Source organism: Heterocephalus glaber, unplaced genomic scaffold (genome assembly GCF_053883595.1).
Source record: "Heterocephalus glaber isolate CG9 unplaced genomic scaffold, H.glaber_assembly_v1.0 deba00001118, whole genome shotgun sequence".
In the NCBI taxonomy this organism is placed as follows: Eukaryota; Metazoa; Chordata; class Mammalia; order Rodentia; family Bathyergidae; genus Heterocephalus; species Heterocephalus glaber.
The window spans coordinates 3,087,003-3,103,009 of NW_028258196.1; the positions used below are offsets into that span (position 1 = coordinate 3,087,003).

General features: G+C 39.1%; 1 pseudogene; it reads right to left on the reverse strand.

Annotated features, from left to right (window-relative positions):
* Positions 1-10,520: 10,520 nt before the first annotated feature.
* Positions 10,521-14,567, reverse strand: LOC101713594 (centrosomal protein of 57 kDa-like; annotated as a pseudogene).
* Between the last annotated feature and the right edge of the window lie 1,440 nt (positions 14,568-16,007).

Here is a 16,007-nt window from a genome sequence, read left to right on the forward strand (position 1 = left end):
CAGTATGGAGATACCTCAAAGAACTAGGACTGGAAGTCCCATTTGACCCCGCTATTCCACCGCTGGGGATCTTCGCAAAAGATTTAAAAGAATCATACCACAGCGATATACGTGCACCCATGTTTATAGCAGCACAGTTCATAATAGCTAAAGCTTAGAAACAGAACAAGTGCCCATCAACTGGAAACTGGATAAAGAAGATGTGGGTTTTAAATAAAATGGAGTACTACTCGGCCATAAAGAATGAGAAACTAGAGACATTTATAGCTAAATGGATGGATATTGAGGTCATCCTCTTAAGTGAAATAAATAGGACACACATGTGTAAATGCTGAATAGTTTCTCTAGGGTGAGAAACTGAAAGTATAAATAAGGATTAAAATGATTAAAGCGAATAATTGACAACTTGAACTATTAAGAGGTCCGAAGGTGTAGGTGTGGTGGGAGACAAAGGGGAAAGGAAAGAAGGGAAAGGAAAAATTATGAGAAAAGAAAAAAATGGAATTGAAATCTATGTAAATAGGAAAGGGTGGAGGGAGTGAAGGGTGAACAGGTAATTGGGGAAAAAATAAGAACCAAGATGAATCATGTACAGGTACAAGCACCCAAAAATGTATTCATCATTGGAAATTTGCACCTCTACATAATCTCTCTTGATTCTTATTTGTTCCCCCTTCCCCTGCCCTCCCTTCAACCCCTCCATCCTTCCCTTTTATAAAGGGTTTGTTTCCATGTTTTAATTTCCTCATATTAATTCCATTCCCTTCTTTCCTTTCCCCTACCCCTCCCACTTCCACCTTTACCTTTGCCCCTTTTCTTTCTATTTCACATTATCTCTTATACCTTTTAGTCCTTATTTAGTCAGTTTTTACACATGTGTGTCCTATTTATTTCACTTAACAGTATCACTGTAGTGTGCATCCATTTAGCTATGAATGTTTCTAATTTCTCATTTTTAATGGCTGAGTAGTACTCCATTTTATAAAAAATACCACATGTTCTTTATCCCATCTCCATTTGATGGGCAATTGGGCTGCTTCTAAGTTTTAGCTATAACAAACTGTTCTGCTATGAACATGGGTGCACATATATCACTGTGGTATGATTCTTTCAATTCTTTGCGGAAGATGCCTACCAGGGGAATAGCTGGGTCAAATGGAACTTCCAGTCCTAGTTCGTTGAGGTATCTCCATACTGATTTCCACAGCAGTTGCACCAGTCTACACTCCCACCAGCAGTGGAGCAGGGTTCCTCTTTCCCCACAGCCCCGCCAGCATTTGTTATTGGTTGATTTCATGATAGCAGCCATTCCTTCTGGGGTGAGGTGGAATCTCAGCATTGTTTTCATTTGCATCTCTCGAATGACCAGTGATGGTGAACATTTTTTCATGGGTTTATTTGCTATTTCTACTTATTTGTCTGAAAAATGTTTGTTCATTTCAGATGCCCATTTTCGCATTGGGTCTTTAAATTTGGGAGGTCTGATCTTTTTAAGTTCTTTATAGATTCGAGATAGTAGACCTTTGTTTGAGGAACAGCAGGTGAAGATTTTTTCCCACATTGTGGGTTGTCTCTTCACACTGCTGGTGGTTTCTCTTGCTGTGCAGAAGCTTCTGAATAAGAAGAGATCCCATCTGTTGATTCTTTGTGCTAGTTCACAGGCAACTGAGGTTTTGTTCATAAAATCTTTTCCTACACCGATGTCTTCAAGGGTTCTACCTAATCTCTGTTCCAACTGGTTCAGAGTTTCTATTTTAATATTTAGATCTTTAATCCATTTTGATCTTAGTTTAGTGCATAGTGAGAGATATAGGTCTAGTTTTAATCTTTGGCAAGTTGAAGCCCAATTTTTCCAGCACCATTTATTAAAGAGGCTATCTTTCTTCCAGTGAGGGTGTTTGGCTCCTTTGTCAAAGATGAGATGGCTGAGTGTGTCTGGTGTTGTTTCTGCATCTTCTAATCTATTCCACTGGTCCTCAAGTCTATTTCTTTGACAGTACCATGCTGTTTTTATCACAGTAGCTTTGTAGTATAGTTGCAGGTTGGGGATTGTGATACTCCCTGCCATGTCTCTGTTACCTAGAATTGCTTTTGCTATTCTGGGTCTCTTCTTGTTCCAAATGAATTTTTGGATTGTTTTCTCGAGGTCTATGAAGTATGCTGCTGGGATCTCAATTGGAATTGCATTAAATCTATATAGCAGTTTTGGAAGTATGGCCATTTTCACTATATTAATCCTTTCTACCCAGGAGCAGGGGATGTCTGTCCATTTTCTGATATCATCTTCAATCTCTCTTTTCAGAGTGCCATAGTTTTCAGAGAAGAGGTCTTTGATTTCTTTGATCAGGTTGATTCCTAGGTATTTCAGTTTTTTGGATGCTATTGTGAAAGGAATTATTTGCCCTATTTCTCTCTCAGTGAGTCTGTCATTGGTGTAGAGGAAAGCTATTGATTTTTGTGTGTTGACCTTGTAACCAGCTACTTGACTGAATTTGGTTATTAAGTCTAGAAGACTTTTGGTGGAGTTCTTGGGGTCTTCTATAAGGAGTATCATGTCATCTGCAAATAATGACAATTTGACTTCTTCATTGCCTATTTTTCTTCCTTGCATTTCTTTCTCTTGTCTAATTGTCATGGCTAATGTTTCCAGAACTATATTGAACAGGAGTGGTGATAGTGCAGATCCTTGTCTTGTTCCTGATTTTAGTGTGAAGGATTTCAGTTTTGGACCATTTAGTATGATATTGGCTGTTGGTTTTTCATAGACGGCTTCTATCAGTTTGACGTAGAGACCATCTATTCTAATTTTTTGTAGGGTTTTTATCATAAATAAATGCAGGTTGGATTTTGTCAAATGTTTTTTCTGCATCTATGGAGATAATCATATGGTTTTTGTCCTTGGCTCTATTGATATTACATTGATTGATTTTCGTATATTGAACAATCCCTGCATCCCTGGGATGAATCCCACTTGATCAGGGTGTATGATCTTCTTGATGATCTTCTGCATTCTGTTTGCCATTATCTTATTAAGGATTTTTGCATCTATATTCGTTAGTGAGATTGGCCTATAGTTCTCTTTTCTCGGTTTGGTCTTTCTATGCTTTGGGAATCAAGGTGATGCTTGCTTCCAGGAATGAATTTGGGAGTATTGCTTCCCTTTCAATTTCATTAAAGAGTTTAAACAGTAGTGGCAGTAGTTCCTCTCTAAATGTCTTGTAGAATTCAGCAGTGAAGCCATCAGGGCCCGGGCTTTTCTCATTTGATAAGTTTTTAATTATGTTTTCAATTTCATTGGTTGATATTGGGTTGTTCAGAATTTTTAGGTCTTCTTTGTTCACCTTTGGTAATTCATATGTACCCAGGAATCTGTCCATTTCTTCTGTGTTGTCCGTCTTCTTGGTGTATAGGTTCTCAAAGTAGGTATTGATGATCCTCTGGATTTCTGCTGGGTCTGTTGTCATTTCACCCTTTTCATTCCTAATTGCATGGATTTGGGCCTTTTCTTTCCTTTTTCTGACAAGGTTGGATAAGGATTTGTCAACTTTGTTTATTCTTTCGAAGAACCAACTCTTAGCTTCATTGATTTTTTTGTATCATTCTCTTAGTCTCCATTGCATTGATTTTTCCTCTGATCTTTATAATTTCCTCCCTTGTATGAGCTTTGGGGTTGTCCTGCTCTTCTTTTTCTAGAAGCTTGAGGTTCAGCATCAGGTTGTTTAATTGGGCTCACTCTGTTTTCCTAATATAAATGTTCACTGCTATGAATTTCCCTCATAAATAAGACTGCTTTCATTGTGTCCCATAGATTTCGATATGTTGTACTGTCATTGTCATTTAATTGAAGGAACTGTCTGATTTCTTCTTTAATTTCCTCTGTGACCCATTGGCTATTCAGAAGTGTGTTGTTCAATTTCCATGTGTTTATGAAATTTTTTGAGTTTCTTTTGCTATTGATCTCCAATTTCATCGCACTATGGTCTGATAATATACAGGGGATAACTTCAATTCCTTTGGACTTACTTAAACATGTTCTATGTGTGAGTATGTGGTCTATTTTGGAGAATGACCCATGTGCATCTGAGAAGAATGTGTATTCTGATTTTGTGGGGTGGAAGACTCTGTAAACATCTGTTAAGTTCATTTGTTCAAGAGTTTGATTGAGTTCTAGTATTTCATTGCTCGTTTTTTGTCTGGTTGATCTATCTATTTGTGACAGTGGGGTATTGAGGTTCCCCACTACTATTGTATTAGTGCTTATATGATTTTTCATGTCTGTTAGTATTTGTTTTATATAATTGGGTGCACTAGTGTTTGGTGCATAGATATTTATGATTGTCATCTCTTCCTCTTGGATTCTTCCCTTTACAAGGATGTAGTGTCCTTCTTCATCTCTCTTCAGCAGTGTTGATTTGAAATCTACTTGATCTGCAAAGAGGATAGCTACTCTTGCTTTTTTTCGGGTTCCTGTCACATGCAGTATTGTTTTCCACCCTTTAACTTTCAGTCTATGAGTTTCCTTTTGAATTAAGTGTGTTTCTTGTAGGCAGCATATTGTTGGATTTTGCTTCTTGACCCATTCTGTCAGTCTATTTCTTTTGATTGGTGAATTGAGACCATTAATGTTGATGGTTATAACTGAAACGTATTGACTTGTCATTGCCATGACTTTTTCTTTTTGTTGGGTTCTTCCCCTTTCCATTTAATTTCTTGTCATGCCAGATGGGTTCATTCTGCTTTGCTTCCTGGGGTTGTGATCCTCAATGTCTGTTCCTAGGATATTGTGTAAAATTTTTTGGAGTGCTGGTTTGGTATTCACGAAGTTCCTAAGGTACTCTTTGTCATGAAAGTATCTTATTTCTCCATCAACTTTGAAAGATAGTTTTGCAGGGTACATCAATCTGGGTTGGAGGCTGATTTCTTTTAGGGCTTGGAATATGTCACTCCAAGCTCTTCTTGTCTTCATGGTTTGTGTTGAGAAGTCTGCTGTGATTCTGATGGGCTTTCCTTTGTATGTGATTTGTTTCTTTTCTCTGACTGCTTGGAGAACTTTGTTCTTCTGTTGAGTTTCTGGAATCTTAACAATTATATGCCTATGTGTAGATTTTTTTTGATCAAGGCTCTTTGGGGTCCTATATGCCTCACTTATCTGTATGTCAAGCTCTTTTCCCCTGCTTGGGAAGTTTTCTGCCATTATTTCTGTGAAGAGGCTTTTTATGTCATCTGCACTCTCTCCTGTTTCTTCATTGAGCCCAATCAGTCTTATGTTATTCTTCTTTGCATCATCTAGCAGCTGCTGGATTGATTTCTCATGTTCCCTTATAATTTTGAAGCAATTTTTCTTTTCCTGGTCACTAATTGCAATCTTATCTTCTATATCTGAAATTCTGTCCTCACATTGGCTCATTCTGCTGTGTAGACTTTCAATGGAGTTTTTCATGTCCTGGAAATCTATTTGCATCTGTTTTATGGATTCCATTTGTTTCTTATGTTGGGATTCCATCATGTTCCTCAGCTCCTCTCTAGATTTATTAATCATGTCTTGCACTAGGGGCACGATTTCTCCTGTTATCTGAGAAATTATTTCTGATTTCATTTTTTCCAGATCCCCTTTTGTTGCCAGTTCAGTGGGTCCAGGTGTTTGAGTATCAGAGTGTTCCATCTCATTTCACTTTGGGGTTGCTGTAGGTGATCTGGAAGTCTGGTTTTGAGCCTTACTTACATGTTTTCTCATTTTGACTGGGCCAGGGGGCTGTTAGCGCCTGCACGCATTACCTCCTCTGAGCTGGGTGAGGTGGGCCAGGGGCCGTGAGCAGCAGTAGGGATGGTGACCCAAAAGGCCTTTCCTGTGGGTTGGGAGCAGCGGGAGGGATGGTGGCCAGGAAGCCCCTTCCTCTGGACCAGGAGCAATGGGATGGCGGCTCAGAAGCCCCTCCCTCTGGGCCGGGAGTGGTGGGAGGGATGGTGGCCTGGAAGCCCCTTCCTCTGGGCCAGGAGCAGCGGGACAGAAGGTGGCCCAAAAGCCCTTTCCTCTGGGCTGGGAGCAGCGGTAGGGATGGTGACCGAGAAGCCTCTTCCTCTGGACCAGGAGCAGTGGGACGATGGCTCAGAAGTCCCTACCTCTGGGCCAGGAACAGCGGGACTCAGTACCTTGGTCTGGTGGTCTGGTGTCCTCTGTGTCTTTGTAGTGTGACCAGGTGGCTGCCTGTCTGCAGCGGGGTGATTTGGCATCTCTGGATTTTGCTTCTTGACCCATTCTGCCAGTCTATTTCTTTTGATTGGTGAATTGAGACCATTAACATTGATGGTTATAATTGAAACGTATTGACTTGTCATTGCCATGACTTTTTCTTTTTGTTGGGTTCTCCCCCTTTACATTTAATTTCTTGTCATGCCAGATGGGTTCATTCTGCTTTGCTTCCTGGGGTTGTGATCCTCAATGTCTGTTCCTAGGATATTGTGTAAAATTCTTTGGAGTGCTGGTTTCCTATTCATGAAGTTCCTAAGGTGCTCTTTGTCATGAAAGTATCTTATTTCTCCATCAATTTTGAAAAATAGTTTTGTAGGGTACATCCATCTGGGTTGGAGGCTGTTTTCTTTTAGGGCTTGAAATATGTCACTCCAAGCCCTTCTTGCCTTGAGAGTTTGCATTGAGAAGTCTGTTGTGATTCTGATGGGCTTTCCTTTGTATGTAATTTGTTTCTTTTCTCTAACTGCTTGTAGAACTTTGTTCTTCTGTTGGATTTCTGGAATCTTTTTTTTTTTTTGGTACCGGGGATCAAACTCAGGTCTTTGTGCTTGTGAGGCAGGCAGCAGAACCACTGAGCTAAATCCCCGGCCCCGATTTCTGGAATCTTAACAATTATATGCCTATGTACAGATTTTTTTGATCAAGTCTAGTTGGAGTCCTATATCCTCACTTATCTCTATGTCAAGTTCTTTTCCCCTGCTTGGGAAGTTTTCTGCCATCACTTTTGTGAAAAGTTTTTTTATATTATCTGCACTCTATCCTGTTTCTTCATTGAGTCCTGTCAGACATCTGCTACTCTTCTTTGTATCATCTAGCAGCTGTTGGATTGATTTCTCATGATCCCTTCCTATTTTAAAGAAATTTTTTTTTCCTGGTCACTAATTGCAATCTTATCTTCTCTATCTGAAATTCTGTTCTCACCTTGACTCATTCTGCTGCGTAGACTTTCAATGGGGTTTTTAATCACCTGGAAATCTATTTGCATCTGTTTTATGGATTCTATTTGTTTCCTATGGTGGGATTCCATCGTGTTCCTGAGCTCCTGTCTAGATTTATTAATCATGTCTTGCACTATGAGCACAATTTCTCCTGTTATATGAGAAATTATTTCTGATTTCATTTTTTCCAGATCCTCTTTTGTTGTCAGTTCAGGGAGTCCAGGTGGTTGAGCATTAGACTGTGCCATCTCCTTGCCCTTTGGGTTTGCTTTAGGTCATCTGGAATTCTGGTGTTGAGATTTGTTTTCATGGCTTCTCATTTAGACAGCATGTGTGTGTGGGGGGTGTGCTACTGGCACCGGCACAGCTGACGTCCTATGTGCTGGCAGGGGTGATATGGTGGCCCGGAATCCTCCTCTTGTGCACTGGGAGGGGCTCACCTCCTGTGTGCTGGTGGGAATGGTACAGGGACCCGGAAGCCTCCTCTTGCCCTGCTTGTCTCTTTTTTTTTTTCTTTTGGTACCGGAGATCGAACTTGGGACCTTGCGCTTGCTAGGCAGGCGCCGGAACCACTGAGCTAAATCTCTGGCCCCGTTTGTTTCTTTACACTGCTGGTGGTTTCTCTTGCTGTGCAGAAGCTTCTGAATAAGAAGAGATCCCACTTGTTGATTGTTTGTGCTAGTTCACAGGCAACTGAGGTTTTGTTCTTAAAATCTTTTCCTATCCCAATGTCTTTAAGAGTTCTACCTAACCTCTGTTCCAGCTGGTTCAGTGTTTCTGTTTTAATATTTAGATCTTTAATCCATTTTGACTTTAGTTTAGTGCATGATGAGAGATATAGGTCTAGTTTTAATCTCTGACAGGTTGAAACCCAATTTTTCCAGCATCATTTATTAAAGAGGCTATCTTTCCTCCAGTGAGGGTGTTTGGCTGCTTTGTCAAAGATGAGATGGCTGAGTGTGTCTAGAGTTGTTTTGGCATCTTCTAATCTGATCCACTGGTCCTCAGGTCTGTTTCTTTGCCAGTACCATGCTGTTTTTATCACAGTAGCTTTGTTGTACAGTTTCAAGTTGGGGGTTGTGATACTCCCTGACAAGTCTCTGTTGCCTAGAATTGCTTTTGCTATTCTGGGTCTCTTCTTGTTCTAAATGAATTTTTGGATTGTTTTCTCAAGGTCCATGAAATATGCTGCTGGAATTTCAATTGGGATTGCCTTGAATCTACATAGCAGTTTTGGAAGTATGGCCTTTTTTACTATGTTGATTCTTCCTACCCAGGAGCAGGGGATGTCTTTCCATTTTCTGAAATCCTCTTCAATCTCCCTTTTCAGAGTGTTATAGTTTTCAGAGAAGAGGTCTTTGATTTCTTTCATTAGGTTGATTCCTAGGTATTTCAGTATTGTGAAAGGAATTTTTTGCCCCATTTCTCTCTGAGGGAGTCTGTTGTTCATGAAGATGAAAGCTATTTAATTTTGTGTCATGACCTTGTATCCAGCTACTTTACTGAATTTGGTTATTAAGGAGAGAGTGCAGACAACATAGAAAACTGTTCACAGAAGTGGTGCCAGAAAACGTTCAAAGCAGGGGAAAAGAACGTGACATACAGATAAGTGAGGTATATAGGACTCCAAATAGCCTTGATCAAAAAGATCTACACATAGGCATATAATTGTTAAGAGTCCAGATACCCAACAGAAGAACAAAGTTCTACAAGTGGTGAGAGAAAAGAAACAAATCACATACAAAGGGAAGCCCATCAGAATCACAGCAGACTTCTCAATGCAAACCCTCAAGGCAAGAAGAGCTTGGAGTGATGTGTTTCAAGCCCTAAAGGAAAACAGCCTCCAACCCAGATTGATGCATCCTACAAAACTATCTTTCAAAATTGATGGAGAAATAAGATACTTTCATGACAAAGAGCACCTCAGGAACTTCATGAATACCAAACCAGCACTCCAGAAAATTTTAGACAAAATCCTACAGAAAGACAATGAGGATCACAGCCCCAGGAAGCCCACCACAATGAATCCATCGGGATTGACCAGAAATTAAACACAAAGGGGGAGATTCCAACAAAAAGAAAAAGTCATGACAATGATAAGTCAATATGTATCAGTTATAACATCTATGTCAATGGTCTCAATTCACCAATCAAAAGAAATAGGCTGGCAGCATGGGTCAAGAAGCAAGATCCAACAATATGCTGCATAAAAGAAACACACTTAATTCAAAATGAAACTCATAGACTGAAAGGTAAAGGGTGGAAAAAAATGCTCCATGTGACAGGAATCAAAAAAAAAAGCAGGAGTAGCTATCCTCTTTGCAGATCAAGTGGATTTCAAACCAACAATCATTAAGAGAGACAAAGAAGCACACTACATCCTTGTAAAGGGAACAATCTGAGAGGAAGAGATGACTATAATTAATATATATGCACCAAACAGTAATGCACCCAACTACATAAGACAAATACTAACAGATATGAAAAATCAAATAAACACTAATACAATAGAAGTGGGGGACCTGAATACCCCACTATCACAAAAAGATTGATCAGCTAGACAAAAACTAAACAACTAACACTAGAACTCAATCAAACTCTTGAACAAATGAACCTAAGAGAGATTTACAGAGGGTTCCACCCTGCAAAATCTGAATACACATTCTTCCCAGCTGCACATGGGTTGTTCTCTAAAATAAACCACATATTCACTCATAGAACATGTTTAAGTAAGTGCAAAGGTATTGAAGTTACCCTTTGTATATTATCAGACCACAGTGTGATGAAATTGGAGATCAATAGCAAAAGAAACTGTAAGAATTTCATAAACACATGGAAATTGAACAACACACTTCTGAATAACCAATGAGTCACAGAGGAAAATAAAGAAGAAATCAGACAGTTCCTACAATTAAATGCCAATGCCGATACAACATATCAGAATCTATGGGACACAATGAAAGCTGTCTTATGAGGGAAATTCATAGCAAGGAATACGCTTATTAGGAAAACAGAGCAAGATCAATTAGACAACCTGATGCTGAACCTCAATCTTGTAGAAAAAGAAGAGGAGGACAACCCCAAAGCTCATACAAGGGAGGAAATTATAAAGATCAGAGTAGAAATCAACACAATGGAGACTAAGACAACGATACAAAAAAATCAATGAAGCCAAGAGTTGGTTCTTCGAAAGAATAAACAAAATTGACAAACCATTAGCCAACCTTATCAGAAAAAAGAAAGAAAAGGCCCAAATCCATGCAATTAGGAATGATAAGGATGAAATTACAACAGACTCAGCAGAAATCTAGAGGATCAATACCTACTTTGAGAAGCTATACGCGAATAAGATGGACAACACAGAAGAAATGGACAGATTCCTAGATACGTATGAATTACCACAGTTGAACAAAAAAGACCTAAAAATTCTAAACGACGCAATATCAACCAATGAAATTGAAAACTTAATGAAAAACATACCAGCTAAGAAAAGCCCAGGTCCTCATGGCTTCACTGCTGAATTCTATAAGACATTTAGAGAGGAACTACTGCCACTACTGTTTAAACTCTTCAATGAAATTGAAAGAAAAGCAATACTCCCAAATTCATTCCTGGAAGCAAGCATCACCTTGATTCCCAAAGCATAGAAAGACCAAACCGAGAAAAGAGAACTATAGGCCAATCTCACTAACGAACATAGATGCAAAAATCCTTAATAAGATTCTGGCAAAGAGAATGCAGAAGATCATCAAGAAGATCATACACCTTGACCAAGTGGGATTCAGGGATGGTTCAACATATGCAAATCAATAAATGTAACACACTATATTAATAGATCCAAGGACAAAAGCCATATGATCATCTCAATAGGTGAAGAAAAAGTGTTTGACTATATCCAATATGCATTTATGATAAAACCTCTCCAAAATATTGGAATAGATGGTCTCTACCTCAGTTTGAAAAAAGCCATCTATGAAAAACCAACAGCCAATATCATACTAAATGGTCCAAAACTGAAATCCTTCACACTGAAATCAGGAACAAAGCAAGGATGTTCACTATCACGACTCCTATACAATATAGTCTTGGAAACATTAGCCATACCAATTAGACAAGAGAAAGGAATAAAAGGAATAAAGACAGGAAATGAAGAAGTCAAATTGTCATTATTTGCAGATGACATGATACTCTATATAAAGACCCCAAGAACTCGACCAAAAATCTTGTAGACTTAATAACCAAATTCATTAAAGTAGCTGGATACAAGGTCAACACACAAAAATCAATAGCTTTCCTCTTCAGGAACAACAGACTCCCTGAGAGAGAAATAGGGCAAACAATTCCTTTCACAATAGCATCCAAGAAACAGAAATACCTAGGAATCAACCTAATGAGAGAAATCAAACACCTCTTCTCTGAAAACTATAGCACTCTGAAAAGAGAGATTGAAGAGGATATCAGAAAATGGAAAGACATCCACTGCTCCTCGGTAGGAAGGTTCAACATAGTGAAAATGGCCACACTTTCAAAACTGCTATATAGATTCAATGCAATCCCAATTGAAATCCCAGCAGCACATTTCATGGACCTTGAGAAAACAATTCAAAAATTTATTTGAATAAGAAGAGAACCAGAATAGCAAAAGCAATTCTGGGCAACAGAGACATGGCAGGGGGTATCATGACCCCCAACTCGAAATTATACTACAAAGCCACCGTGATAAAAACAACATGGTACTGGCAAAGAAACAGATCTGAGGACCAGTGGAACAGATTAGAAGATGCAGAAACAACTCCAGACACATTCAGCCACCTCTTCTTTGACAAAGGAGCCAAAAACCCTCACTGGAGGAAAGATAGCCTCTTTAATAAATGATGCTGGAAAAATTGGGTTTCAACCTGCCAGAGATTAAAACTAGACCCATATCTCTCACTATGCACAAACTAAAGTCAAAATGGATTAAAGATCTAAATATTAAAACAGAAACACTGAACCAGCTGGAACAGAGGTTAGGTAGAACTCTTAAAGACATTGGGATAGGAAAAGATTTTAAGAACAAAACCTCAGTTGCCTGTGAACTAGCACAAACAATCAACAAGTGGGATCTCTTCTTATTCAGAAGCTTCTGCACAGCAAGAGAAACCATCAACAGTGTAAACAGACAACCACAATGTGGGAAAAAATCTTCACCTGCTGTTCCTCAAACAAAGGTCTACTATCTAGAATCTATAAAGAACTTAAAAAGATCAGACCTCCCAAATTAAAATTTTTTTTTTTTGGTACCGGGGATCAAACTCGGATCCTTGCACTTGCAGGGCAGGCAGCGGAATCACTGAGCTAAATCCCTGGCCAAACCTCCCAAATTTAAAGACCCAATCTGAAAATGGGCATCTGAAATGAACAGACATTTCTCAGACAAAGAAGTAGAAATAGCAAATAAATACATGAAAAAATGTTCAACATCACTGGTCATTTGAGAGATGCATATGAAAACGCTGAGATTCCACTTTACTCCAGAAAGAATGGCTGCTATCATGAAATCAACGAATAACAAATGCTGGTGGGGCTGTGGGGAAAGAGGAACCCTGCTCCCCTGCTGGTGGGAGTGTAGACTGGTGCAACCACTGTGGAAATCAGTATGGAGATACCTCAACGAACTAGGACTGGAAGTTCCATTTGACCCAGCTATTCCCCTGCTGGGTATTTTCCTCAAAAAATTAAAAGCGTCATAGCACAGTGATATATGTGTACCCACGTTCATAGCAGCACAATTCGTAATAGCTAAAACATGGAAATAGCCCAAATGCCCATCAACTGGAGACTGGATAAAGAAGATGTGATTTTTTCATAAAATGGAGTACTACTCAGTCATAAAAAATGAGAAATTAGTGACATTTATAGTTAATGGATGCACATGGAGGCGATACTCTTAAGTGAAATAAATAGGACACACATGTGTAAGTACTGAATAGTTTCTCTAGTATGAGGAACTAAAAGTGTAAATAAGGATTAAAAGGTATAATAGATTATGTGAAATAGTAAGGAAAGGGGCAAAGGGGAAGGGGAAGTGGGAGGGGTATGGGAGAGGAAAGCAGGGAATGGAATTAATATGAGAAAATAAAAAAATGGCGACAAGGTCTTTGTAAATAGGGAGGGATGGAGGGGTTGAAGGGAGGGCAGGGGAAGGGGGAAGAATAAGAACCAAGAGAGATTATGTAAAGGTGCAAATTTCCAATGATGAATGTCATTATACTGTATACCTTAAATGTACCAATAAAATTAATTTTATAAAAAGACTTGTGAGAATTCTTCATTGATGTTGTTGGAAGACGGAGGTGTTGCTGACTTCTTACTTCTACTACCTTGTGAAGGTATTTGTTTTGCCAAAGGAAGGTTGTTCATCACTGGATCATTGCACAAAACTTTACTGTGTTGTTTCATTAGGTGCAAGACATGCTGAACGTTAGCTACCACAGCATGGCTAGTACTAGTGGACTTTCCAGCCACAAATGGCATATCACGTAAGCATAGTCTATCATGAGATTGTACATCAAAATAATTCCTACGTCCTTTCTTTTCTGGTGGTTTTGACTTCTTTAAAAATTTTTTTTTTTGCATTGGGAGCGTATGAGGTTGTTTTATCTTCAAATGTAAGTCTCTTTGTTTTTCGATCAGTCTGCAACTCAGCTGCCTTAGCCTGCATATGCTTCCTTTCCTGTTTTTCTTCATAGAGTTTTGCTTCCAATTCTTGCATCTTTTTTTCTGCAAGGGCTTGTATTGTGGTAAGTTTGTCATATTCTTGTTCCAGAAGATCCAGTTTTACAAGTTGGTTCTGAACATGTTTGATCATGTTGCCAGTCTCTTTCTAGGGTCACCTGTTTCTCTAAGACAGATGTTGTCTCCATTTCTGCATGCTTTATCATATTCTGCATGCATTCCAATTGTTTTTCTAAAAGATTACATTTATTTTCTGCAGCTAGCAACTGAGATGTCAGTTCTTGATTGTGCTTTGATTCCTCATTCTTTGAATTCTCTCTTTTTTGTATCTGTTCATCTAGTACTTTTTAAATATTCAACTGTTTCTCTAGACAAAGTCTTCACACTTTCTTCTGCCTGCATCCTCTCAAGTTGAAGCGTCGAATCTTACCTTGAAGATTCTTCAGAGCAGAAAATATGGGTCTGCTGTTGCTTTCTGGGTAGGCAAGTGTAGGCTTATTAGGGAAGCGTCGTAGTTCACTATTAAGGAAAGGCTTATCAAGTGGATATAATACATACGAAGATGAAGAACGATGAACCATATTTCCATTAGACTTTGATGGTTCAGCCAAGATACTGGATAACTGAGAATCAGAAGCCACAGACACCGATGCCGCCGCCATCTTTCTGGTCTCTCAGCGTGGGCCTCTGCTGACTAGGTTTGCTCTGCCTTCCCGAGTTCTTCTTCAAGATTCTAGAGCCACCCACCAGGGGCAATCATAAGAGGAACCCCAGGTGGAAGAGGAAGGGGTGCTACTGCTGGGGTAACTACACCCCGGCCACACACCTCCACAGGAATGCCCCCGCTTAGAGCACTCGCGGCAAGCAGCTATCTGGTTCTTGACAAGGGACCAAAACCATGTTGGGTAAAAGACAGCCTCTTTAACAAATGGTGCTGGGAAAACTGGGTATCTGTATGTAGAAAATTGAAGCTAGATCTCTATCTCTCACCCTATACAAAAATCAATTCAAAATGGATCAAAGACATAGGTATAAGACCAGAAAGTTTGAAACTATTAGGAAAAAACATAAGAGAAACACTTGAAGCCATTCACACCGACCAAGATTTCCTAAAAAGGATTTCAACAGCATGGGAAATGATAACAAGAATCTACAAATGGAGTTATATCACAGTTAAAAGCTTCTGCACACCAGGGGAAACTTGGCAAAATGAAGAGAAATGAAAGAAATATTTGCCACTTACTATTCTGATGCAGGATTGATACCCAAAATATATAAAAAACTCAGAAAACACCAAAAGAAAAATCAAAATGTGGGCAAATAAGTTGAACAGATACTTCTCAAAAGAAGTACAAATAGCTCAGTGGTGCGGCCGCCTGCCTCGCAAGCACAAGGTCCCAAGTTCGATCCCCAGAACTGAAAAAAAAAAAAAAAAAAGAATATGAAAAAATGTTTGATATCTTTATCCCTCAGGGAAATGCAAAGCAAAATTACCTTCAGACTCTATCTCACCCCAATCAGAATGGCTGTCATCAAAAATACCAAAAACAGTAAGTGCTGGCTAGGATGTACGGAAAAAGGAACCCTTCTACACTGTTGGTGGGAATGTGAATCGGCACAACCATTATGGAAATCAGCGTGGAGGTTCCTCAAAAACTAAAAGTAGAACTACCATTTGAGCCACCTATCACATTCCTTGTATTTTTTTTTTTTTTTTTTTGATACCAGGGATGGAACTCGGGTCCTTGAGCTTGCGCAGCAGGTGGTGAAACCACTGCGCTAAATCCTCGGCCCCTTGGTATATTTTTGAAAGAATTAAAGTCAGCATATTGCAGAGATATCTGCATACTCATGTGTATTGTAGCACCTTTCAAAATAGCTAAGCTACAGGAACAGCCTAAGTGTCTGCTAACAAATGCACATAGAGAAAAATGTGGTACATAGAGTGGAATATTATTCAGCCAAAAATAAAAATGGAATTATGGCACTTGCAGAATAATAGATGGAACTGGAGATCATCATGTTAAGTGAAATAAGCCAGACTCTGAAAGTCAAATATTGCATGTTTTATCTCATATGAGAAATTCGCAAATAAAAAAATA